General features: G+C 54.4%; 1 protein-coding gene across 1 annotated transcript in view; it reads right to left on the bottom strand.

The window, feature by feature from the left end:
• MSRA (methionine sulfoxide reductase A) overlaps positions 1-23,756 on the bottom strand; it is a 243,706-nt gene that overhangs the window by 139,346 nt on the left and 80,604 nt on the right. The gene's annotated exons all lie outside the window — the stretch shown is intronic.

The raw sequence follows: 23,756 nt of genomic DNA, 5'->3' as shown, positions 1-23,756 counted from the left end.
GCTCTGAGGGGCTGGGGCAATAGGACCTTTCCCGGAGGACACCCTCTTGCGCAGGCAAACATCCCAAAGGCAAACTGCCAGGGGGGTACAGTTCTGCTCGAATCCTGGAGCGGGGGTTGGGAAGGGCCACCAGCAGCAGGGGGAAGAGACGAGCCCAGGGTCTCAAGGGAGTGGGAGGGTGTGGGAGGCGCGCGGCCGAGCATCTTGAGCGAGAGCCAGGAGCAGATGGACACGAGGTGCACCCGGGGAGCGTGCCGGGCTGGGCGCCGCGGAGCTGACATGTTGGGGACAGCTTAGTCGGCAGGGTCCGCATCACAGGGCGCCAGAGATCCCGCCCACGCCCTGGGGAACCTGGGCATCTCTGCAGCACCCGCATCCTCGGAGACTCAGTCTCTTGCCCACCTCCCTGCGACCCCACCAGTGGGGGGTGCCCGGGGTCCTGCTGGCTCTACCCTCAGAACAGAAAGCCAGGGAGAGGGAAGGAGTCCACCCAGCGGGCCCGCGCGCCGGCCTCCGAGCGGCATCTGGGCACCTGCCACTCATGGGGGACACTTGACGACGGGCGCAGGCGCCTGGCCCCAGCAGGCCATCACGAAGGGGGGCCGGAGTCAGGAGCCCACTGCCGGGGCGAGGCTCTGTGGGGGCGCAGTGCTGCAGCTAGCACCCCACAGGTTCTCGGAACCTCTGCCTTTACACAATCAAAAGGTGGAAAGCCACTCAAGCTCTTTGACTAATCATACCCCTGTGATTTCATCTGAGGGAAAAATGCAAGAGAAAGACAAAGGTGATGCGCACAGTGCTGTGGTATGTACTAACGTGGTCGCCGTCCCGATGGAATCTGGAGATCAAGTAAACACCCGAAAGTCGAGAGATGTCTTAGAAAATTCTAATTCGTAATTTATCAAAAGAGTGGAATATTGTGTGACATGCTCTACATACGGCGTTTGAGAGGCATACAGGAATGTGGGGGGCGGGGTGCTGGGGATACCCGTGAGTGAAAACAATCCTGTTACACACTGGATGTAAATTATAGTGACAACTAATTAAAACATAAATACTTCAGGGGAAAGACTGGCGGGAAAACAGGCAGCAGTGGAACCAGCTAGGGAGATCACACAGGATGTTTATCTTCATTAATTTCCTTGGTGATTGCTGGAGTCTTACTGTCCAGATGAAAACGTTTGCCTGGACTCACGACCATCAACACAACGCTCTCTTCCTTTAAAGGGTTTTCCACAGTAGCTGATTTCCCAGGTCAGGCCATCAAGGCTGAGTTACAGCCTGGCCGACACACCACACCAGTGCACCTGCTCTCACATCCCTGGGACACCCCGAAAGTACCTTCCATCACCCCCGCCTGGGAGTGGAATTGCCCCTCCCCTCGCTCACGCTGGCCCAGAGCCTCTCCCACCCTCTCCTGCCTCCTCCCCACCACGTCCAGGCACAGGGCCTGCCCTGTGGGCGCCTTAGGCCCTTTCACTTCTTCCCTCACATCCTTCCCCACTATCGCGGCCTCCGACAAGGGCCGCCTGCTCGTCTACATGCCCGATGTGGCCACCGTTCTCTTGCTAAAGAAAGAAAAACTATAGTTACCGGACACAGAAGTCCCGCGCCCAGCCCCGCCCTCCATGACTTCCCCTGCTCTCGGGTTAAAGTCAGACTCTTGGGCTTGGCCCTCCAGGACCCGCAACAGGTCCAGCCCCTCCGTCCTCTGTCCCTGCCGCCGCCGGCCTGCTGCTCCCAGGACCAGTGACAGGCCATGTGCTCAGGGAGGGCCGGGCTCACGTCGCCTGCACAAAAATGACCATCGACAATTCCAGCCAGGTGGCCTCGCCTTAAATGCCCACCCTCTTCCTTCCTTGCATGGACGCCCATCTGGGAAGGCTGGGGTAGGTAGGTAGAGAGAAAAGCTCCCACCCTGGGAGAAAAAGTCACCTGTGGCCTCTCCTCCCCCAGGGTTCCCCTGGACCCCATGGGCGCTTTCACTCTAGGGTCCCAGGCCCAATGATAACAGGTTCTGTAAAACTTGACCTTGTGTTTTCCCCTGAGCTACAGCCAGCCTGGTCAGTCCCTGAGCGTGGACACAGCCGTAAGGGGCAGGTGACAGCACCTTGGCAGAGACGAGATGCACAGTGACTCCCTCTCTTGCTGCCCCAGCGCCCTCAGTCCCCGCCCCAGCGAAGCGACTGGGACAGGGCCTGGGTCTCAGAGACCCCATGTGGCCAGCTGCGCACCCGGAGAGAACCGCCTTTTCCACCGCAAGAGCCGAGTCAGCCAGCCGTGCAGGCACGACCTGGCCCCGGCCCACGCCTACGTCGCATCCCCCACAGCGCACAGTTCACCAGCCCCGGTGCGACCACACCCCTCGCTAAGAGTGCCCCCAGCTTGGCTTCCGGGTTAGTGAGGGCAGGTGTGACGACATCCCACGGCCCATCCTGGTCTAAGTGCGCAGAACAGAAAACCGGTCCAAGAAGGCAGTCCTCGTTTCCGCACGATGAACACCACCTGTGTATGAACCTCCGGCCCTGGAGAGCTTCGGGGGCGGGGGAAGGGGAGCTGTTGAGTGCGACTGTCCAGCCCCTGATGAAAGAATCGGGTGTTCTTACAAACAAGCAGCAGCAGCGCTGTTCCCAGAAACCCAGGCTGAGCCTCCAGGGGCGTCTCCCCTTTGAAACTCTGCTGAGGCAGGTGTCTGGGGGGTCAAAGAGTCAGGAACCCTTCAAACGCATTGTATAGGTCAAACGAGATTTGGGGGGAAGGGAGGGCTCCCCTGCCTAATTGACACACATTTCCTCCCCCCAAAAATTGACAACACATTGCACCAGAGAAACAAGCCAACTTACTAAACAGAAAGTCACCCACTGACTGGGTGCTAACTATTGATCACCAGCAGAGCATGAAATGGGGACAGGAGGGGCGCCGTGGGGACATCTGTCGCCTGGCCACAGCAGGGCCATGCCTCCAAGCTGGCGGGCTGGGCAGCTGTCCCTGCCCGCGCCCCAGGGGGCTGTTCCGAAGGCCCGGCTTGCGAGGACAGCCTCTGCCGAGGGCGCTGACGTGGCCTCCTCGGTCAAGGGTACGTGAGGACGAGGAATAGGTTTTCATTTATCTTGAAAGCCCAGTGCTGGAGGAGCAGCGAGGTTAATGAGAGCAAAACTGGGTCAAAGTCAACCTCTGAAGAGGCTCTGAAGGGGATCTGGGGGGCAGGCTCAAAAGCTTCAGAAGGAGGCACTGACTTCTCGTGTTCTGTGAATGTCCAATGCCCTTCAAACTTCAGTGCCGTTTTCTTTCTTGAGAAAGGTACAATAAAACTGCTCGGCAGCGTGTCTGCCACCTTGTGAAATCAGACACAGCCAGTGAGCAGCTCCCGCCTGGGCTCAGACGAGGAGAGGCCGGGGTCTTCTCTCCCGGGGAGCTGCAGTCTCCTGTGGGTCCGGGTGGCCATGGCCACACATCCCAACTGGTGATTCCAGGCACCGCCGCTGCTGTCCTGGGCAGCCCCTGGACCGGGCGCCTCCGGGACAGGAACATTCTGGATCGAGCGACAGGTCAGCTGTGGTACCAGCCGCAGCCACTGACCGCAGCGGGGCTGTGTCCCTGCCCACCACTCAGGCTGCCACGAGCCCGTCGGGGGTGACTGGAGTCAAGGGCGCTTGAGGAGTGAGGGGCATCTATTCCAGCGTCCGGGTAATAAACCTCTGTCCAGCCCCCAAGTAAACACGGTCTGGCAGCCGTCCCACTGCTGGTTTCTCTGTGGCCCTTTCAGAGTCTTGACCTCTCGAGGTGCGTGTCGGCCGGGGACAACGTAGGGTTCACACATGGCCATGCGTGCCGGCCTGGTTGGCTCTCCCACCTCCAGCAGAGCGGCCCTCACGCCAGGACCCAGCTGCCAGGTGCAGAGAGGAGGGGGCAGGAGTCCAGGCCATCATGTCACAGGGCAGGGCCCAGGGCCCCCGGGGCTTGCACTGTCTTGTCGCCAGGTTATCCTATAACTCGGGGCTGCTGTGTTTGAAGGGGAAAGTCCACCCAGCGTGGGTTTGGCCCAACAGACTGCTCTGTCTGTGAGGGAGAGGGGTCAGCAGGCGGTGGGCAGGCCACAGGGAGGATGCTGCAGCTGAGGGCAGCCACTGGGCCGCCCAGCCGGCGTCCCTGAGTCCTTGCGCTGAGGCGGGGCGCAGGCGCGGCTGGGAGGGGGCCCGATGGAAGTTCCCTGGAAGGCAACGGTGGGGTGAGATGGAGCCCCACTGCTGTGGGCACCCAGGGGCCAGCACTCCCCGGGAGAAGAGGGCGGCCCTCCCCACCTTCCTCACGTGGTGACCATGGTACGTAAGTGGGTGTCGCTCTAAAAACCAAAGACTCACCACGTGAAGAGCCGTCCCGTGGCGCGGCCGAGGATGGGAACACTGGGAAACTCGCCCAGGATGCCAGCCCTCTGGCCCGACCACCCGCCCCCCGGAGAACCCCATGCTCCTTCCCGCTCTGCTCCAGCAGAGGCACCCCCAGCTTACAGAGGCGACACCACCGGCTCGGGTGCCCCCTGCCCAGAAGCCCACGCCTGCCAGCATCACCTTCACGCACTGAGACACCACCCGGAGGAGCCCTGGCTGCACTGAGGTCCCCAGATTCCCCCGCCAGCCGCACGGAGGGTCACTCGACCCCTCGCGAGGACCGTGCGGGACACCGTTCCTGCCCGGGGCGGGCGTCCCCAGCTCACGAACTCGTGGGCAGGCAGAGGGAGGGGTCAGGAAGGTTAACAGAGGGACGGGGGAAGGGGGAGCCCGCATCTGCCCCAGGAAGCGAAGCGCATGGCTCCCCATTCTGCGCACATTCATTCTCAGTTCAGAAGCGACGGCACGCGGGTATGTGCCGCCGGCACCGGGGTCTGCTGGTGACCGCGAGACGAGGCCCCCCTCCTCCCTGCTCCCCGAACCACCAGCACCCAAGCCCGCCAGCCTCGGGACCGCTGATCAGCACCTCTCCTGCGTCGTCCCCGTGAACGCGCCCTCTCAGCCCACATGACCAGGCCAGCGCGAGCGCCTGACGTCTGTGACCGGCCCGGGGAGGGCACCCTGCCTCCTCCGTGACGTTTTTAGAGGAATCCCACATCGCTTCTGGAGCACTTTCATTGGCTGCCCAGTGAAGAGCCACGCCTAGCTCCCAGCCGTGACAAGCACGCACTACAGTGGATGGAACATTTCCACCTGACTTGTCTGAGATCTCCCCACCGCACCCCCTTAACACATGGAATTTCCAGTGACGACGAGTATCAGAGCTTCTGAAGAGTAAAATCTCCACGTAAAATAAGGTAACTTTAAGGATTAAAATGTACACGTCCCCCCATGGACGCGGCGCCCTGTGGACAAGTGCCAGGGCCAGCTGTGCTGAGAGCAGCGGCGTAACCCGGCCTGCTCGCCTTCCATCCCGAGGGCATTCGCTGTGGTTCCTAAAGCACGGGGTGGACTTTAAGATGAGCGCTGGCCAGATCCACAGACCCAAGGTACTGGTTTTGAATTTGGGGACATTTGAAGACTGGGTGGGGGGTTGGCTCCCAGGCTGGCCCTGCCCTGGTCCCCACCCAGCCTCGAAGCCCAGTGGCCACGTTCTCTCCAGCATCCACTGCTGTCAGATCTGCCACATCCAAACGAGCAGTGCGGGCGGACGGAAGCCCGGGCTCCCCAGCCAGTCCCCACTGGTACCGCTGCCTCCACGCTGCCCGCGGCCCAGGCCCCGGCCAGGAGGGCTCTGCAGAGGCCCCCGGCACGGGGCATCTTCCTTCCTCCTCTGGACCTGGCGGGGCCTACGGCAGGAGGCTCATCTCCTGCCTGGAAGGGCAGGGGGTGCTGTCAGCTGTCAGTCAGCCGGTGGGCAGGAACTATCCAGTGCCCCCTTCCTGCACCCCACCCCCTGTGACAGTGATAAATGGCCGGGCCCCAAGCTCAGTGGAGCCTGACAGGCCCACCTCCCCCTGCAATCTGTTCCAGACCAACCCGAGGCCTGGGGGGGAGGGTTGCTCCTTTCTCGCTGCTGTTCTCATGAAAAGGGATTATTATAACTCGTTTCTTGATTCTCTCCATTCAGAAGGGATTCTGTGGTTACAAACCTTGCCTGAAACTTGTCTCAACTGTCTTGCTCACATTAGAAATGAAGGAGGAACAACCAGACACGGGACCCTCAGGAAAACAAAGGGGGGCTCATCAGAGACAGAGACGTGAGTGCAGCGTGGCCCCCATCACAAATGAGGAGCTTCCGATGTATGAAACGACCGTCTGTGGTTGTTACCTGTTCCACTGTATTAAATCACCTGGTGTTGGGAGGAGAAACAAAAGACTCCAAAGGAAATAAAACACGGATAAGCACTGGGCACATCAACCCTGCCACCACCAAGACCCACCAGGAGGGGCTCCCCAGTGCCTCTGCCCGCACAGAGCCGCTACAGGACAGTTTGCAGAGATCGGCACCAACCTCCCTGCAAAATACCGCTGCTGGCTCCCCCACGCCCTGAAGAGAGCCAGGAGCAAGGTGGCGGCAGCGCGCACGCGGCTCCTGGCACGCACGACAGTTCATCAGGGGACGTCTGGGGGCAAGGCAGGGCGCAGAATATGCCACAATTTTTTTTCCATGTTTACCATATGAACTTTGCCCCACACGATGCATGACTTTTTGAAAGGAGAAATTTAAGAAGCTGTGCAGGGCGCCCAGTCGGTGCTATCCTGCCACCCCCTGTGCCCAGCCGAGGCTGAGTCGCGATGCAGGAGGGCCCGGTCAGCCCGACGTGTCTCCAGCCCAGGGCAAAGGCCAGGGGGCCCCACCAGCATCGCACAGCAGCAGAGCCCAGCTTGATGATGCTGGGTAGGGCACAGAACCCCCCAAAAAACTCAAGGTAGAGAGGAAACTCCAGTGACTTTCTGAAATTGCTCTGCATTCTCCAAAGCAGTGCATTAACTGTCCCTTTGTAAAAAGCATCCATCCTTTCAAACTTCAGGTGAAATTCAAATGTTATTTTCTTATAAAGAAAACAAAGATGTTTTGCGTTTCCCTCTACTTTGTTTAGGAGGACAGAGGGCAGACGGGAGGGAAGGAGGAAGAGGGACAGGCTAATAAATCAGCAAGTATTTTGCCTTTCTGCAATTGGACGGCTATTTTTTTTTGTTTGTTTGTTTGTTTTAGATTTATTTATTTATTCATACAAGCACGGGGCACAGTCAGAAGCCCGGGAGGGTGAGAGAATTCACCAGAGCCAGAGCGGGGAGCAGAGCAGGCAGAAGGACCGAAGTGCACTGCTGAGGGGAGCAGCGGGCGGCAGGAGAGGTCTGCGCGCCATGTGGGACCCTCGCCCGGCGGCCGGGGTGCAGGCAGCTTCGCAGCCCCGCGCTCAACCGCTGCGCCCCCGGGGAGGCCCCTGGACAGCTCTTTTAAGAATCTCTCTGTTCCTGCTGCCTCCCTTCCTTTCTTCCTCCCTCTCCCTTGCAATCTCTCCCTTCCCAGCAGAAGATAAGGGCATTTGTAAACCTATTTTAAATGTACTGAGCAGAACACAGATTATGCCACTGCTCCGAATTTTAAAAGCAGTTGAAATATTTTACATTTCCCTTTTCAAAAAGGCGAGGTTTTACTATGAAGACTTCAACCGATTTTTTCAATAACTTGGTTGATTTTTTTAAACCCCGCTCTTCCTAGAGAGACAGCGCATGCAAATCATCTGCTATGAAAATTTCACCCAAGGACCCATCACTTGGAGAGCAGGGGTGTTCACGGGGCTAGAGGAAGCCGGGGAACTGGTCCATGCCTGAATCAGAAAAACATAACAGACAAATCTTCAACTCTGGCCCGTGAATGACACAGCAAGGTGTTTTATGATTTTTTTTTGGGGGGGGGGGGCTTGTCTTGCATGAAACAGTAACGCAAATCTGAACGTCTTGTCTTGGGGAAGTGAAGGGGAGCTTGGGGGCGACTCTTCAAAGCTGACTTTTAAGATCTGATGGCAGGAAGGGAGAGAGACTAGTGCCTTTGTTCCCCTTCCTTAAACACATGCTCAGGTCGACCCCTGGGCCTTCGAGCATGTTCCATTCCTGGATGAACCCTCTAAAACTTGACCGGCCACTGCTGAAGAAAATGAGAACCGTATGCGAAAATCCCAAGCCACAGCGGGCGCCTCCACAGCGGGCACCTCCACAGCGGGCACCTCCACAGCAGGTGCCTCCACAGCAGGCGCCTCCACAGCACCCATCCGGGGCCGAAAGTGGGTGGGGGCTTGCTCAGGGGGAGGCCGTCTGGCCCCCATGTCGACATGGCCTGAAAGGAGCCAAAGCTGTGTCTCCTCTGCTAAACTTTACCGGGTGCTTGTGGGAGTAACCTGGGAAGACGCCGGAATTCTCCAGAGGAGAGGAGACTGCAGCAGCTGCGAGTCACCTGTAAGGAACTTCAGGACCGGCCTGGCAGGAAATCTGACCTTGAGCAAAATTATGTCTCGGAAGGTCTGCCAGGCCCATAGTGCTAGGAGCAAATTACAGTAATCTCTATTCCTGTAACTTCTCTTCCCAAACGGCTGATAGCTCAAAATGTAAACCCCTGGGGAGGGGGTCCTGGCAAGGACCCAGTGAGATGCAGAAGTCCCGACTTAAAAATGAGTCATTTTCAAAAGCCGTTTATGAGACAGACGCCCAGGACACAGAACCCATTTTCTCATGAACGTGCTGTTGCCAGGGCCTGCTCGACCTATAACGAGTCTCAAATATAGCTCTTTCCTAGGATTCTAACCCCCATTTATGGAACGCTGTTTCAGTGTGAAAATACATGCTAAGTTCCACCCTCCAACATCAACAGCACACCCTTTGATTCTGCTTAAGGTGGTTGTAAGTGACAAGCAGAGAAAAGAAAGTATTTCCCTACTTTCCCAAATAGCCTAGCTAAGAACTGTTAAAAAAAAAAAAAAAGTCCGCTTGATCCATCACCATGGAAAAGGAGCTTCCTCCCAAGGAGTGGCGGGCCCTTCATTGCACAATGCTCACTGATCAAATGCAGGTGCTTTCGAAGTTCAGGTCACATGTCGATGAGGAGGGGATGCCGGGTCGTGCTGGTGCAGCCTCTCCCACAAGGCTGGGCTCTAGGAGCTGCTGGGGCTGCGATCTCATCCGAAGTCTCATCCGCTGACAGGACCCAGGGAGCCGGACAGAAGATCCTCACCAGGTTATAAATAGAGTCCTCCTGCCAAGAGGTGAGCTTAGTTCTTTGCCCCCAGGGTGTGGCAGTACTCGGTGACTCATTTCTTTTGCACGGAACACAGGAGAAACGACAGGAGGTCAGTTGAGACGCTGGGTTACAAACTGTAATGACCATCCTAGGGGTTCCCTGGTTCCTCCTTAGATGGCTATGGTTGGGGGAACCAGCTGCCATGATGTGAGGAGGCTCTGTGAAGAGGCCCAGGTGGCAATAAATTGAGCCCCCCCGCCAACAGCCACATGAGTGGACAGGGCAGCAGGTCTTTGCCCAGCTGAGCCTCCTGAAGACGCAGCACCCTGACACCCACTGGGGGCCTCCAGGGCCCCCAGCTCAGAAATAAAGCATGATTGTTGTTGTAAGCTGCTAAGTTTGGGGGTAACTGGTTCTACAGCAGTGGACAGCTAATACACTAACATATCCTAATAGAAGATAAATAGTGTCCTTTTCATCAAAAGATAACTAATGACAAAAAACAAGAAATCAAACTATCCTTTACAAGAGCGTTGTCCACTTGAGAAATGTCTTTCTGGGCCAGAAGATTTACAAACCAACCTCTGGAACATGACCCATTTCTAAGTTGCATTTCTATCTTGGATTTTATTTTTTCTACAAACTTTGTTCCCTGGCGTGCTGGGATTGCTAACACAGGTATTCCTGAGCCACTCAGCTCTAGGAATAGCGTATCAAATCTCTTAGTAAGGCTTTTAGCACTGCTGCAATAATTCTGGCAATTTTTATTCATTTGCATCATCCAGAGAATTGTTAGTTGCTTTTCCTGCTGTTTTGTTTGGGGGAAGTTGTATCTCTGCCTCATAGGACTTACAAAAACAATGAAGAAAAATGTTTTTCCAAAATTCCCAGGGAGGCTAAATTTAAATTCATGCCAAAGGCCCTTACTGCAGTAGAGAGAATTTTTTGTATTTCAGTGGGGTTTTGTTTGGTTGATTGGTTGGTTGGTTGAGGTTGGGGGCTTTTTTTCTTTAACTAGATGGCAGTGAGAGGTGGCTGGATTATTTCTTTTCATAGTGGTGCCTCTAAGAAATACAGCCTTTTTCGTTTTACCTGGGAATCAAAATCAAACCTAAAAAATCAAAAATTATTGCCGATTTTCTTTTCAACTATGTTTTTTATTAGCCTGGGTGCTTTGTCTATAGCAGTTTTTGGTCTGAGCACCTCAATTCTAAGCAGCAAACAGTGGGACTCTAGTAAATCCTGTGCTCACAGGACATTTAGAAATTCTAAACATCTCTGCTAAGCATCACAAAACACCGGAGCTGATCATGCCAAGAATGCAGGCAGCCTTGTCCCTGGCTTGCCGACCACTGAGATGCCGTTCTTGCAGAAAATGCACTCTAAACACGCTGTTGTCCCCCTTCCCTTTAGTACAGTCCGAGGCTACAATATAAGGGGAGCAGGTGAGTGAGTGGGGAAGATAAGTACTAGCTGAACACACAGCATTGTGTCCAAAGTTTCTTGGACACACGTCACAAAAGTCTCAAATCCAGCGGTGTTTACCAGAAATGCCTGTGTATAAGTCTGGGAGCAATCAGGAGACAGAAGCCACGCAGTGGGCCACACGGAAGCCTAACACAATCTGAGGAAACTCTCTATGGTGCCCTAGGCTCAGGGGTACCCAAGGAAGGGCAGACTTGGAAGGGCTCCAACCTCACTGGAGAAGGTGCACTTTGACCACAGGGCAGCAGAGAAGTTCACGCGTTTGAGCTTACCTAGAGGCTGAAGCGAGCAACAGGCCACCCTGTAGGTAGGTAATCAGAAACCAGGGGTTTGAGTGGATGAGGGGTGGGGTGTATAGGCTCCTCTGGAGGGGTCAGTATGCCTGTGGGGTCTCAGAGCACATGGTCAGCACAGGAGTCCTGATTTCCCTATACAGAGGGTTGCAGAAAAATGATCACCAGCCAAAGCTGTAAGGAGCTCTGAGCCTGCAGCAGAGGCAAACCCACTGGGGTTCTCATGCCTACAACACTGACCCTGGTCCACACCAGTCAAGGCAGGAAAGAATCTTCCTCTTGCAAAGTTTCCTCAGTGCCCTCACTGAGAAAGCGTACCACCATGCTCACGCAAAAAGGAAAACATTAAAGCAATTCCTTTGCTTCTCACAGAATGTGCTCAGAATGGTGCATTTGGATCTAAGAGGCCATAAATTAATAGTTGGCATACCTCAAAAGATACACATTACCAAAACTGACACAAGCAACACAAAAAACTGCATAGAAAATCTGAAGTGAAAAATTCTAGGCTCATGTTTCGCTAGGAAATTCTAGATACATTTAAGAAAGAAATGACACCATCCTATGTAAACTCCTTCAAAGGGAATTTTTATAGTTTATTACATGAGACCAATGTTATCCTGATACCAAGAAAATTATAGACATATATCTCCCTTATGAATATAGACACAAAAATCCCTTAATGAATATTAAATACAAATATATATATATATTTTTAAAGTATCAGGCTTTTTTTTTTTTTAAGATTTATTTATTTATTTATACAAGCACTGGGTACAGTCAGAAGTGCGGGAGGGTGAGAGGATTCGCCAGAGCCAGAGCGGGGAGCAGAGCAGGCAGAAGGACCGAAGTACACTGCTGAGGGGAGCAGCGGGCGGCAGGAGAGGTCTGCGCGCCATGTGGGACCCTCCTCCGGTGGCCGGGGAGCAGCCGGGGATCGAACCGGCGCTGCAGAGGCTGCGGGCAGCTTCGCAACCCAGCGCTCAACCGCTGCGCCACCAGGGAGGCCCCAGAAATATATTTTAAAAGGATAATAATTATAACCAAATGGGGCTCATGCAAGGAATTCAAAGTTATTTTAACATTCAAAAAACCCAGTATAAGTTACCACATTAACTGATTAAAAAAGAACAAAACGTGATTATCTCCACAGATGATAAAAAAGAATTTAACTCAATTCAGCACCTATTCATGATTTAAAAAAAAAATTATCAGTGAACCAAGAAGAGAGTTTGAAAATGAACACACACAAAACCTACAACTAGCATATAGGACCGATATAAAGCTAAGTGCTTGTAGCCTTAAGTTAGGAAGAAGAAAAATATCCTCATATGCCGACATGATTGTAACAGTAAAAATTTCTAAGGAATCTATTTAAAAAAAAAAACCATCTGTACCAATAAGTAAGTTTATCATGATCACAGGATACCAGGTCAACACACAGAAATAAACTATTTTTCTCTAGAGCTGCAACAAATGGAAACTGAAAAAAAATTTCCAGTAGTACTATTTACAATAATACAAAATAACATGGAATATTTAGGGGGATTTTTAGCAAAACATATGTAAGCTCTGTACCCTTAGAACTATGAAATATCATTGGCAGACATTAAAGATGCAATTAAATGCAAAAATAGACCATGTTCATGAATTAGAAGATTCGGTATCCTCAGAGGTCAACTCCCCCACATTCATTAATAGGCCAACACAGCGCCAAAGTGTGAACCCCAGGAAGTTTTCTGGAGAAACAGACGAGGGGACTCTAAAATTTATAGAGAAAAACCAAAGACTGAAAACAGCCAAAACGCTTTTGAAATACAAGTGAGGGGACCGCTACTCCCTGCCTCCAAGACTTACTGGACGAGAGTGACTGCGAGGCAGAAGGCCTTGGTGGGGGGCAGTCCCATCAATGAGTGACCCCAAACAGCACAGAAGGAGGTTCTGACAAAGGCACTGAGGTGATTCAACCCAAGTGGCGCTGGAACAACCCAACATAACAGGGACAAAAGGAACCCTTGGCCCTTCCTCTGCCTCCCGGAGGTCGGACCCGACAGGAGACCGTGCGTGTCTGTGCGGCCCCTTCCCAAGTGTCCCTGTGTGGAGCTCACCTGAAACCCACCTCTCCCTTTATTGGTATTTTCACAACTTAGCAAAACAACCTGAACAAAAGCCGGTGGGGGAAAGTGGCTGTGAAAGGGGGACCTGGGGGCTTCTCTGTCTTGGGGTGTGCTGGGTGCTGACAGTGGGGGTGTATCACCCAAATCCACGGTTAGGAAGTTTCCTGGGGTGCTCCACCCCACAGTCCGGCCATGCCTGGAGAAGCCCACGAGGCCTCTGCTTGAGGTAATGGTGCACGCGGGGCTTCCCTGCCGAAGACGTGTTAGGGAAGACATTTTCAGTAGGGGAAGCGCATTGAAGGCGCTTTGGAACTATTATTTTTGCAACTTTTTGTGAGTCATATATACACACACACACACATATACACATATTTAATATATAATATATATAATATTCTAATTGTCTGAAACGAGAATTTAGAAACACTCAAAGCTTGTAAAGCAAACTGAAAAGATTTGCCTTCCCAGAACCTAATTCCCAAAGTCGGAGAGCACTAACCCACTCGTCTAAATTAAGTCCCACGAGTTTGTTTGTAGCCTGCACCATAACCAGGAGAGGACTGAGCGACTGCTGGTCCTCGTTGTCTGGCAGGACAGAGCTACTGCAGAACCCCCCACCCGCGGCCCAGCCAGGTGTAAGCTCCGCCGGGAGTAACATCTTGTCTGTAAACCTGAAGGATTTTGTAAGTTTCATTTTTAAATATCTCCGAGCGGCCTGAGTCTCGGCAGGCGACCTGGCACCCAGGCCCAGCCTGCGACGCGAGGCGGGGCTGGCAGGGGTGGGTTCTGGGAACCACCGAGACCCCAGCTCCTGATGGGGTCTCCATTTCCTTTCCAGTGCAGCTTTCCAAGTTCCACAACTGGTGAAACATCTTATGCAGATGTTTTTTGTTTTTGTTTTTTTAAAACTCCAGGATGCCCCCCAGGGCGGGCAGGAAGCAAACTCCCCCAAACGCCCCCAGGTCACCAGGGGCTCAGGCTCGAGGTGGGCGGGGCGCTGTCACAGAAGCACAGGCCCCCAGGCCCACCTCCTCCAGATCCCGGCAGCTGCCTGTGTCTTTCAAATGTAGTTGGGATGAAAACATAGAGCCCAAGCTGAGAGTCAATGTAAGCCCAGACCGAGAGAAGCGCTTCACTCCCTCCTGTCTGCGGCTCGCAGACAGACCCAAGCCCGGCACTTTCACAAGAACCAAAGAGCTTTTTCTCTGTGCAGACCTCAAAGAAAAATGACGTGCAGGACTTAACCCTAACACTTCACTGGCGAAGAGCGCAGCCCAGCAGGACTGACCTTATTTTCCTCGGAGCTCCCCCGGGGGGCGGCTTCTCCCACCCACCACCGCAGTAGCCAGGACGCCCAGTCCCCACGGGGAGGCCCGAGCCTTCTTCCCGCGTGCCAGGCCGAGCGGTCGGTGCTTCCAGGAGAACCAGCACGTTTCGGTTTCACCAAAAGGTGGATGATCACGACCAGGGCCTCCGAGAGCAGGGGCTGGCAAGCCACAGCCCGCAGGCCAAAGCCCACCCTTTGTGCGCAACCCCTGAGCCGAAAGTCTTTCACGTGTACGCTTTTTAATGGTTGAAAAACAATGCGAAGAAAACCGTCTCGTGACACATGTAAATTATCTGAAATTCAAATGTGAGTGTCACTCAATAAAGTTTTATTGGAACGCAGCCACGGGCGCCCGTTCCCTCCCTGTCTGCGGCTGCTCTCCCGCGGCAGCCGGAGCCGGTGACAGAGACCGTATGGCCGCGGAGCCTGTGCTATCTGCCATCTGCAACCCACGGAAAAGTTTCCAGGCCCTGGGCGGGAACACGGCTCTGAGAGGCAGACAGGAGAGGCGGGTGAGCGCCTGGGGAAGCCTCTTTCCGGCGAAGAGATAAACGTGGGGCAGCCAGGGGCCAGGCACTCGGACGTGACTGGGCGACCTCGCCAAGTGCCGGGGCCGGGAGAGGAGCAGCCTGCAGGAGGAGCGGCCGGAAGGTGCGCGGGCAGGACTGCCGAGACAGGTGAGGGGCTGCGCACAGAAGCACTTGGCTCACACGTCAGGGGGAGCCTGGAAAGACAAAAGGTTCCCACTAGAAGAAAACCGGGGACGGAGGAAAACATCTGAGCTGCAGCGAACACACGGCTCAGAGGCCCAGAGGATCCAGGGCTGGTGAGTCTGGGCCGTTGTCTGGGACTCGGGGAGGACATCACCGAGGCGGGTGCAGAGGCCACTGGAGCCCCGGCGTGAGGGCCTACAGTGCCATGTCCAGCTCTTCTCCTTCACTCTCCCCTCTGTGTTGACATCCCTCTTCCCGAAGACCCCCTGAGCCCCTCTCCGTGTTCCATGACCATCAGGGTCACTCACTCCAGTCAAGCCCCCCACGCACTCTTCAAGAGAGCTGTTCTGAGGTAGAAACAGGCTTTTCTTTCCTCACCAATCATCAGATCATTTGACCTATTTGCCCCCAAACCTAGTATTTGGGAGAAGCCTTAGATCCACACCTGGTAGCATCTCCCAACTGCTGAGTGGGAGTAAATGAGGTTCCTGGGGCTCTGCGCCCACCGCAGTGAATTCTAATGGCTCCCAGGCCCCAGTGGCGCTGCGCGCTGATGAACACCCCTCGCAGCCAGCCGTCCTCCATGCCAGCTGTCCACGAGGGGATGCCGTCCACGAGGGGCACAGCCAGTCTCCGGAGGTGAGAGAGCAGCAGGGGCTCCGAGGAAGGCAGCGGCCGCCCTCCAAGCCCCAGACAGGGCTTATCCGAAATGTTGGAAATATTTACAAAAGCAGAAAGCAAAAGGAAAGAACAGTTAAGAACCAGGTTCAGTCCTGGAACAAAAATACAAGGTGACATATACAAGGTTACATGTGCAAACTATTCTCCCTCATGTTTTATTCAACAACCCTTCTGATCCTTCCCTTTGCTCACCCGTCCTCCTCTGCTTACACAGGCTGGGTGATCAAATCCGGCTACTGGCTGTTCAATCTGAGCACAGGATTGGAGTGGGAAGACCATGGCAGGAATCCTGACTACGTACAGTTAGCAGCTGCTGACCTTTGACACATCACCTACCTTCTGGGAATCGAAATCTCTTCACGCTTCAAGCTGGGGTCCTGCCTGCTCGACCTGCCTCCCGAGGCTGCCCAACGACCAGGCGGGAATGTGTAGAACGATGGACATGGCAAACTGAAAGCATCACATGCCCTCAGCGACACTGTGGTTTTAAACGTGTCTTCCTCTCTAAATATTTCTTGCCATTTTCTAAAACAACTAGTCAGGGAAGTATTACCAAAAACAAATAAATAAGCAAAAAAACAACACCTTGGAATTAAATGTAAAAGCAAGTCATTTATTCCCATTCTGAAAAAAGAGGGCTTCTCTGCTATTTCGCTTTGTAGTAAGCAAACCTTCTACATCTAGATGGAAGTAGTGGTCAAGGTACACTGTTCCCAGGACAAGCCACCAACTCCATCTACTGTACTTCATGGAAAGAGGTTTGGAATCTACAGATCTCAGGGAGAAGTGGAAGGATTGAGAGGTTGGAAGTGATTCCAGAGGCTGACAATGCAGGAGCAGCAGTGAGAGAACTAAAACCACACCAACAACACCAGTACCTCCAGCACTAAACCACCACCAACACCATCACAACACCAATGCCAACACCACCAGCACCTACACCAATTCTAACAACACCATTACCAGCTGCATACCAACACCATCAAAAAGGCCAACAACCTTAGTACCATCAACAAGACTAATGCCAATGCCAATAACATCAACACTAATGCCACCAACACACCAACACCAATTCCAACACCAAAATCAACACCACCCAGACCAGCAACACCATCAACAGCACCAATACCAATAACAACATCAACACCAACACCACCCAGACTAGCAACACCAACACCACCAGTACTACCAACAGCGATTCCAACACCAATATCAACACCAACACCACCCAGACCAGCAACACCAACACTAATACCAACACCAAACACCAAAAATAGCGCCAATACCCATAACAATATCAACACCAACCCCACCAATACACCAACATCAATTCCAGCAACACCATCAAAAACATCACCGATACCAACACCACCATCCACAACACTAACATCACCACCAATCCCAACAACAACAACAACACTGTTAACAAGGACATCAACACTACTAACACCACCAATTCCAACAATTCCGGCCTCTGTCATTGCCACCTCTGATGCCACGCCTTCCTGCCAGCTTGCAGAAAAGAAACAAAGTCTCTATATCTAGACCTGGGTTTCCAGTGACAAGTGAAAAAAGAAAAAGGAAAAGAAAGTCTTGGACCAAATATCCATGCCGTGGATCAGCCTGCCTCCTGCTCTCGACTCGTCAGTGTGGCCCTTCTACTCAATCCCAACTTCCACATTTTGCAGTTTCTGCCTTGACGACCACAGCTGCAAGCTCTCAGACCTTTAGTCTGCCTTCGGCTGAGGCTCCAGTGGCCCCCCAAGCACTGCTCTGACATCTTCACTGTAGGAGTCTGCTCTGGCTGTAGAGCTCAGGGAGCCCCACCCCCCCAAGCCATTTCTTACACCTGCTGCTCCTCACCCATCACTCACCTCTGGCTCTGAAAGTACCAGAGGACAAGCCACAAGTGTGTGTCCTGGTCGCTCTCACAGAGCCCCCATCTGGTCACAACTAACCTGTCTCTGTCACCCCCTATACCCAGCACGCAGATGGCCTATAATGACACAGTCCTGGCCAGGACCACAGGGGACAGGCAGTGCCAGGTCTAGAGGGCTGACCAAACCTCAAGAGCTAAGAGCAAACACAAAAATTTAAGACCAACTATAAAATGTAGGGTTCTCACAGGGGGTTCTCCCACATGCTCTACAACACTAGTGAGACTACCAAGAACATGCTAGGAACAGACGAGATGGCTGATGGCATCATGAAGCGTGTTGTTTTAAGAGGAGCTCTAAACTATATATCATATGCTTTAAACGTAGGTTGGTGTAAAAGGGAATAAAAGCACAGAAGGCAGAGGGCTTCAACTGGATTAGCTTACGCAGAGCCTCCAGACCTCAGGTCTCAGACAAAGTCCAAGATGAGCCATTCCTATCCCATCTGGCTCCAGGTCTCTGACCCCTGTGTAATGCAGTGCATTTAAAGTGTTTCAGCCCCTGAGGCTGACTTAAAAACCATAAACTGCCGGCTTGTGGCAGGCTAAATTTAACCCATTTACAATCCACTGGATTGAAAGTCAGAAATCCCAGTTCTGCCTCACAGTACCTGCCGTCTTGTGTAAATCGCATCACCTCTGTGAGTTTCGGGTTCCTCATCCATAAAGCACGAGAGGCCCCCAGGTGACATGCTCGGAGTAAGCCCATGGCCCACAGATTTCGCAGGCAGTCTCCAGGCTGGCCTCCAAATACTCTTCCCTCCTGGTGGTCACAGTTTTGGGGAATCCCTTCTCCTTGAGTAACTCACTCCTAACTAACAGAAGACAGCAAGGTAGAGGGGAAGTCACCTCCGTGATTAAGCTACACGAGACTGTGATTTCCATCTTGCTGGCAAACTCTCTCTCACTTGTATTGATGAAACAAGCTGCCGCGTTGGAGGGGGCAATAGGGGTAGAGAACGAGACAGCCTCAGGAGAGAAGCAGCAAGGAACTGCAGCCCTCAGTCGAGGCCCCTGAGCAGCTGCCTCCTGCCAACCACTACACAGGTGTGCCACCTGCCCCAGCTGAGTCTTCAGATGAATCTACAAACTTGGCCAACACTTTGAGTGTAGCCTTGCAAGAGACCCTCCGGCAGAAGACAGTCTAGACTCCGGACCCACAGAACTGTGTGATAACAGGTGTACAGTGTTTGAGGACCCCACACATTTGAGTAAGTTATGCCACAACAACGGGCGGTCAACATACCTGACTTTGCACCCATGGCCTGGACAGGCTGCATCAGGCCTCTTGTGCTGCAGACCAGTGCAGTGATATTCGGGTTAAACGAAGGGCACCGGGAACTGGAGTCAGGGACGAGGAAACCAGGCTGAGCTGCCACAGCACAGTGGGTATGCCCTCAGCCACTCCCTGCTCACTCCCCGTCTCAGAAAGTAAGAGGAGAGCGCCAGAGCTGCACTGAGGAGTCTCTGGGGGGTCAGTGCTGAGAGAGGAAGCCAAATTATTCATGGCCTCTCCCGCCAAGAGCAAGGCTACACTTTAGTGGAAATAACCAGAAAACATGGCAGTTGGTGTGGTGACAAGTCCCCACTGGAACCACTTCTGAGGGGCTGGAGGAGCCCCGTTTCTGCTCCAGCCCCTGCCATGGCATGAATGGCGTGGGCCGCAGGTAAACCCTTTGCAGCACTGATTTGGTCTTCAGGCCCGCAAAGGTCAGAGGAGCGACGGAGACAACTGAGCGTCTCTCCACGGAAGTCTCTTGAGTCAGATTTCTCCTATCTTTTTCTTCCCCAAAAAGGAGGAAGTCGGTTTTGTGGAAAACCTGAAGACAGAAACATGCTAATAAGCATTCAGCGTTGGAGGCCGCTCTGACTACACACCAAAGCCCTTCCTACGGGGCTGTATGCACCCCACCCCGGCCTGGGAAGGCCTCTGGCCGCTGCCCCGCCCCTCTCCAGCCTGCAGTCCCCGCCCTGGTCCTCGGAGGCCCTCTCCTTCGGAGCCGCGGCGCCCGGTGGCCGCTCAGACAGAGCTCTCTTCTCTGAGGCTAGATGTGAGTTGAATAAACGCTTCTGATTTTAGAAAGGACAGATTTGAGAACTTTTCCACAGGCAGGCTTCTTCTGAAACTTGAGTTCTCATCCTGAATTTTAAAACCATAATGTGACATTTTAACATATGGCAAAGAGAGATGAATTTGAGATCGTTTCAAACTGCTTAAAAGATCTACATTAAACACAGATTTCCATTATTACAGATCTAATAAGTCCTATCCTCATCTGGGCTATCAGCACCAGAGTAAGTAATTACATCCAACTTGGGCCGTTCCAGTCCATTAGCCCAATACTGATGACTCAGGGAAAGCCAGACGCGGAAAGCAAAGTGCTGAGAAGAGGTAAAGTGGCGTGGAGGAACGTGCCGCCGCCTCGCCCCATTCTGCTACACCGAATAAATAAATAAGAAATAAATCAAATATAAATAAAGCGTGATGCGGCCATGAGTCCACAAACAAATACTAAAACTAGAAGAGGCGTATCCACTTAGATGGAAGAGTAACAGCAAAGGCCTCCCTGAAGGGATCACGCGGGTCTGAAGGCTCTCCCGTCACCAAGGACGAGCCCACCTAAGGGCAGGGGCTGGCTCGGAATGAGTGGCGCCCAGCACCTTCCACAGGAAAAGCTGAGATAAGTGAGTCAGGTATTCACGCAACAAACGCAGGCTGATAAATCAGGATTCCTGCTGGGGGCTGGCGAGACGACGTCAAGTAGACACCCCCCTCCCTGCAGGCGTCCGGGCTCCGGGAGGTGCTCCCTTCCAAGCACTGCCCGCGCCACGACCCGGGGGACGCGTGCCGCCTGGACGGGCTCAGGCGGGCGGGACCGCGTCGGGTCTGAGTGTAGATCTAGCCCAGGGCAGACGCAGCCATGGAGGGATTCTGGAAGGGGTGCCTTCTGGAGAAGGATCTGAAAAGGGGAGGCTTGGGGCCAGGGTAGCGGTTCCAGACCCAGGGCGCGGGGGCGCAGGGCCGCGACGGCAGGAGGCCGGGTGAGGCGGGGTCAGGAGAGCGAGGCGTCCGGGAACCGCCGGGAAGGCCGAAGTCCGCTAAGTCTCATAATCAACACCCTGGGCCGAGCCCGGAAGCACTTGCTCGTTGAGCAGGGGAGTAACATGGTGGCTGCCGTCCTCGGGGCCGAGTGGGGAGGGCGGGCGCCTGAGACAGCCTGAGCGCGGCTGCGGCAACGCGGGAGGCGCGCGTGGCGGGAGAGAAAGGGGAAGAGAGAGTCAAGACTTCCATCTACCCCAGATGAGGACTTGTTCCCTCCCAACTTCCCCCCCCGAGATTTAAGTTCACGAGAGTCCAATTCCTCTGTGATCTGGAAGGCCCGCCGGCTGTCGCCCGGCTGTGGCTGCGCCTGTCCCGCGGTCTTGGCGCTCGGCGGGGACAAGGGCGCCGGTCGCTGTGCCTGGACGAGTGTGAGCAAGGCGGCACCTGAGGAGCCCCCTGCAGACAGCGCAGGGAACCCCACGCGGCTCCAGGCTCAGGGTCCTACAGGAACGAAGGGGCAATGGGTGATGCGCAGCGTGGGGCGGCGTCCCGGGAGGAGGCCCGGCGCGACACAAGGATCACGGCCTGGGGGGGCCTGTCCCTAGAACGTCTCTGGCATCGAAAGGGCTAAGCAGGCAGGGGAGACGCTCCAGGGATGCGGGGGGAGGAATGGCCGTCACAGGAGGAGAGAAACGCCGATGTCTGGGGAAGGTCGGAGCTGGAGACCGCCGTGTGGACCGAGACCACCATGGCCAAGCGGGGAGAGGAGGCGCCGCTGAAGTCGGGGGACCTGAGGCCCCAAGTCTATCACAGGAAGAAGGAAACACAGGAAGAGGCCATCTGGGGAGGCGCCGAGCTCTTCCTTGCCGTAAGCCACTTCGCTCAGGCAGGGCGGGCGGGCGGCGGCCACCCCGCGGGCTCCTGCCGTCAGCTGTGGGCTGCATGCCGCGTGCAGGGGCCGGCGAGGCGGCCAGTGGAAACGCCCCACACGCCGTGAACAGGGGCGGAGGAGGGCAGGGGAAGGCAAGACCCTGTCCCCACAGAGGGCGCCTTGTGGCCAGGAGCGGGAGGAGCTCCAGGGATGAAAGCCGAGCCAGAAGGCGGGTCTGTGGAGGCACCAGAACCCAGACGGGGGCTCCGCAGGGTGAGATGCTGATAAGACGCTGCCAGTGAGTCAGGAAGAGAAGCAGGCACGAGGGCCAAGAAGAGCTGCTGGGACATGTGGCTGCACTGGCCAGGCCAGGCCTCCTCCCCCAGGGTGCCCCAGTGTCCCCTCACACCTGCCTGTCCCCAGCACCATGCGGGACCCTCTCCCACCTTCTCTTCTCCAGCGACCACCCTCAGCAGCTCCCGCGGGCTACTCTCGCCCTCTCCTCTCTACAGGGTCAGCCCAGCCCCACTTCCACCACGCACTCTAGCCATGAGCCCACGAACAAGCACCAGAAGCCAGGTAGGTGCCGTGCAGAGAGCAGAGAGCCCCTGGCCCCTCCCCAGAATCCTTCTGGGTAACCGCGGGCAGGGCATCCTCCCTCTGGGCTCTTGTCTTGGAAAGCTGCCCACTCTTTGGTTTGCCCCCAGATGAAACATGGCAGGGGAGACCCAGCCAGCTCCTCCCTTTCACTGCACCCAGGTGTGCTGCCACGGAGTAGGCAGAGCCACAGCCCTGGGTTAAATGGAAATGTAGCCATTTGCAAATGCAAATGCATAAGAGGGGACAGACTAGGAACACAGATGACTGCAGGAAAAGCGAAAAGAGTGACAAGCAAACGGTGACAGAGAAGGGGCTGCAGACTGAGTTAATCAAGGCAGGATTTGGAAGACAACATCTTGAAAAGTCGGGCCTGGCCACAGGCCCAGAAAAGAGACAAGCAGAAAGATTCCTGGCGTGGGCCCACGGAGGGCTCAGCCGGAGGTGTCAGGGAGATGCCTGGAGAGCAGTTGCAGCCTCAATTTGTGGGCAACGCCTGGAACCAGCCAGAAGGGGCTGACTCTTCAGGGACAGAGAGAGGCGAGTTGGCCTGGTGGAGCAGCAAAGTGACACCCACCTGGGAAGCATGACCCTGGCCCTGGCTGGGCAAAGCCACATCACGACAGAGGCTGTCACCACTGACTTCCTGCACCCACGGGGCCTTCAGCAGCGTCATTTCTGGATTTCCAGATACCTGGGCGTGACACTGCTGGGGCTGACTCTGATGGCTCATGGGGCAGAGAGCAAAGACCACAGGCAAGGAGGGTCCTCGGCATGGGGTGCGGGCCCGTAACTGCCTTCTCTCTGAGAAGCTGAACGCCACACATCTGAACCAGAGATACTAAGATTTTAAATAAAACAATTTATACCAGGGAAGACAAGACTCTGAACAAATAAAAGGCTCGGAGGAAGAGAGATGGCTGTGGGCAAAAAGCAACTCTGCCTTCAAGCTCCTCGAGCTGCTCGCCCACCTGCTTAAGTAATGCATCACTTCAAAAGGCTTTGTGCCTCCCTGCACCTTCCAACCTCTTTGGAGACCCGCTCGGACGTGAGCTCGCTTCCCTCCTGTCTTTGCTGCCTGCATTGCCACGTGGGATCATGCTGCCCATTAAGGGTCCTCAGTTCCCTTCTCAATAGAACCCAAGACCCTCCTATTTCTCTGTGTGACACAGCAGGGTGCCTCACACGTGGCAGGTGCCTCTGCGCATGATCGCATGGATGATGGAAAGACCCCACTTCTGGAGAGGTAAGCGCAAGGCTCTCCTGCTGCTGGTCACAGGCAGTCCTCGTTTTACGGGGTTCCACTTCATTGTGCTTCATGGGTATATTCCTTTTATTGTTTTTTTTACAAAACCCTCCAGGAACAACAAAAAAAAAAAATTACGATTCAGTGAAGACTCAGAGGATGGTTAACATCTTCCAGCGTATTTTAATTAAGGTCTGCACGCTGATATTTTTCAGACAATGCTATCGCACAGCTAATAGACAACAGGATAGTGTAAAC

The sequence above is a fragment of the Talpa occidentalis genome, unplaced genomic scaffold (assembly GCF_014898055.3).
Source record: "Talpa occidentalis isolate TD23 unplaced genomic scaffold, MPIMG_talOcc4v2.1 talOcc4.4, whole genome shotgun sequence".
NCBI lineage: Eukaryota > Metazoa > Chordata > Mammalia > Eulipotyphla > Talpidae > Talpa > Talpa occidentalis.
The sequence above is the reverse complement of the archived record's forward strand: the minus strand, read 5'-3'. Positions and strand labels throughout refer to the sequence as shown.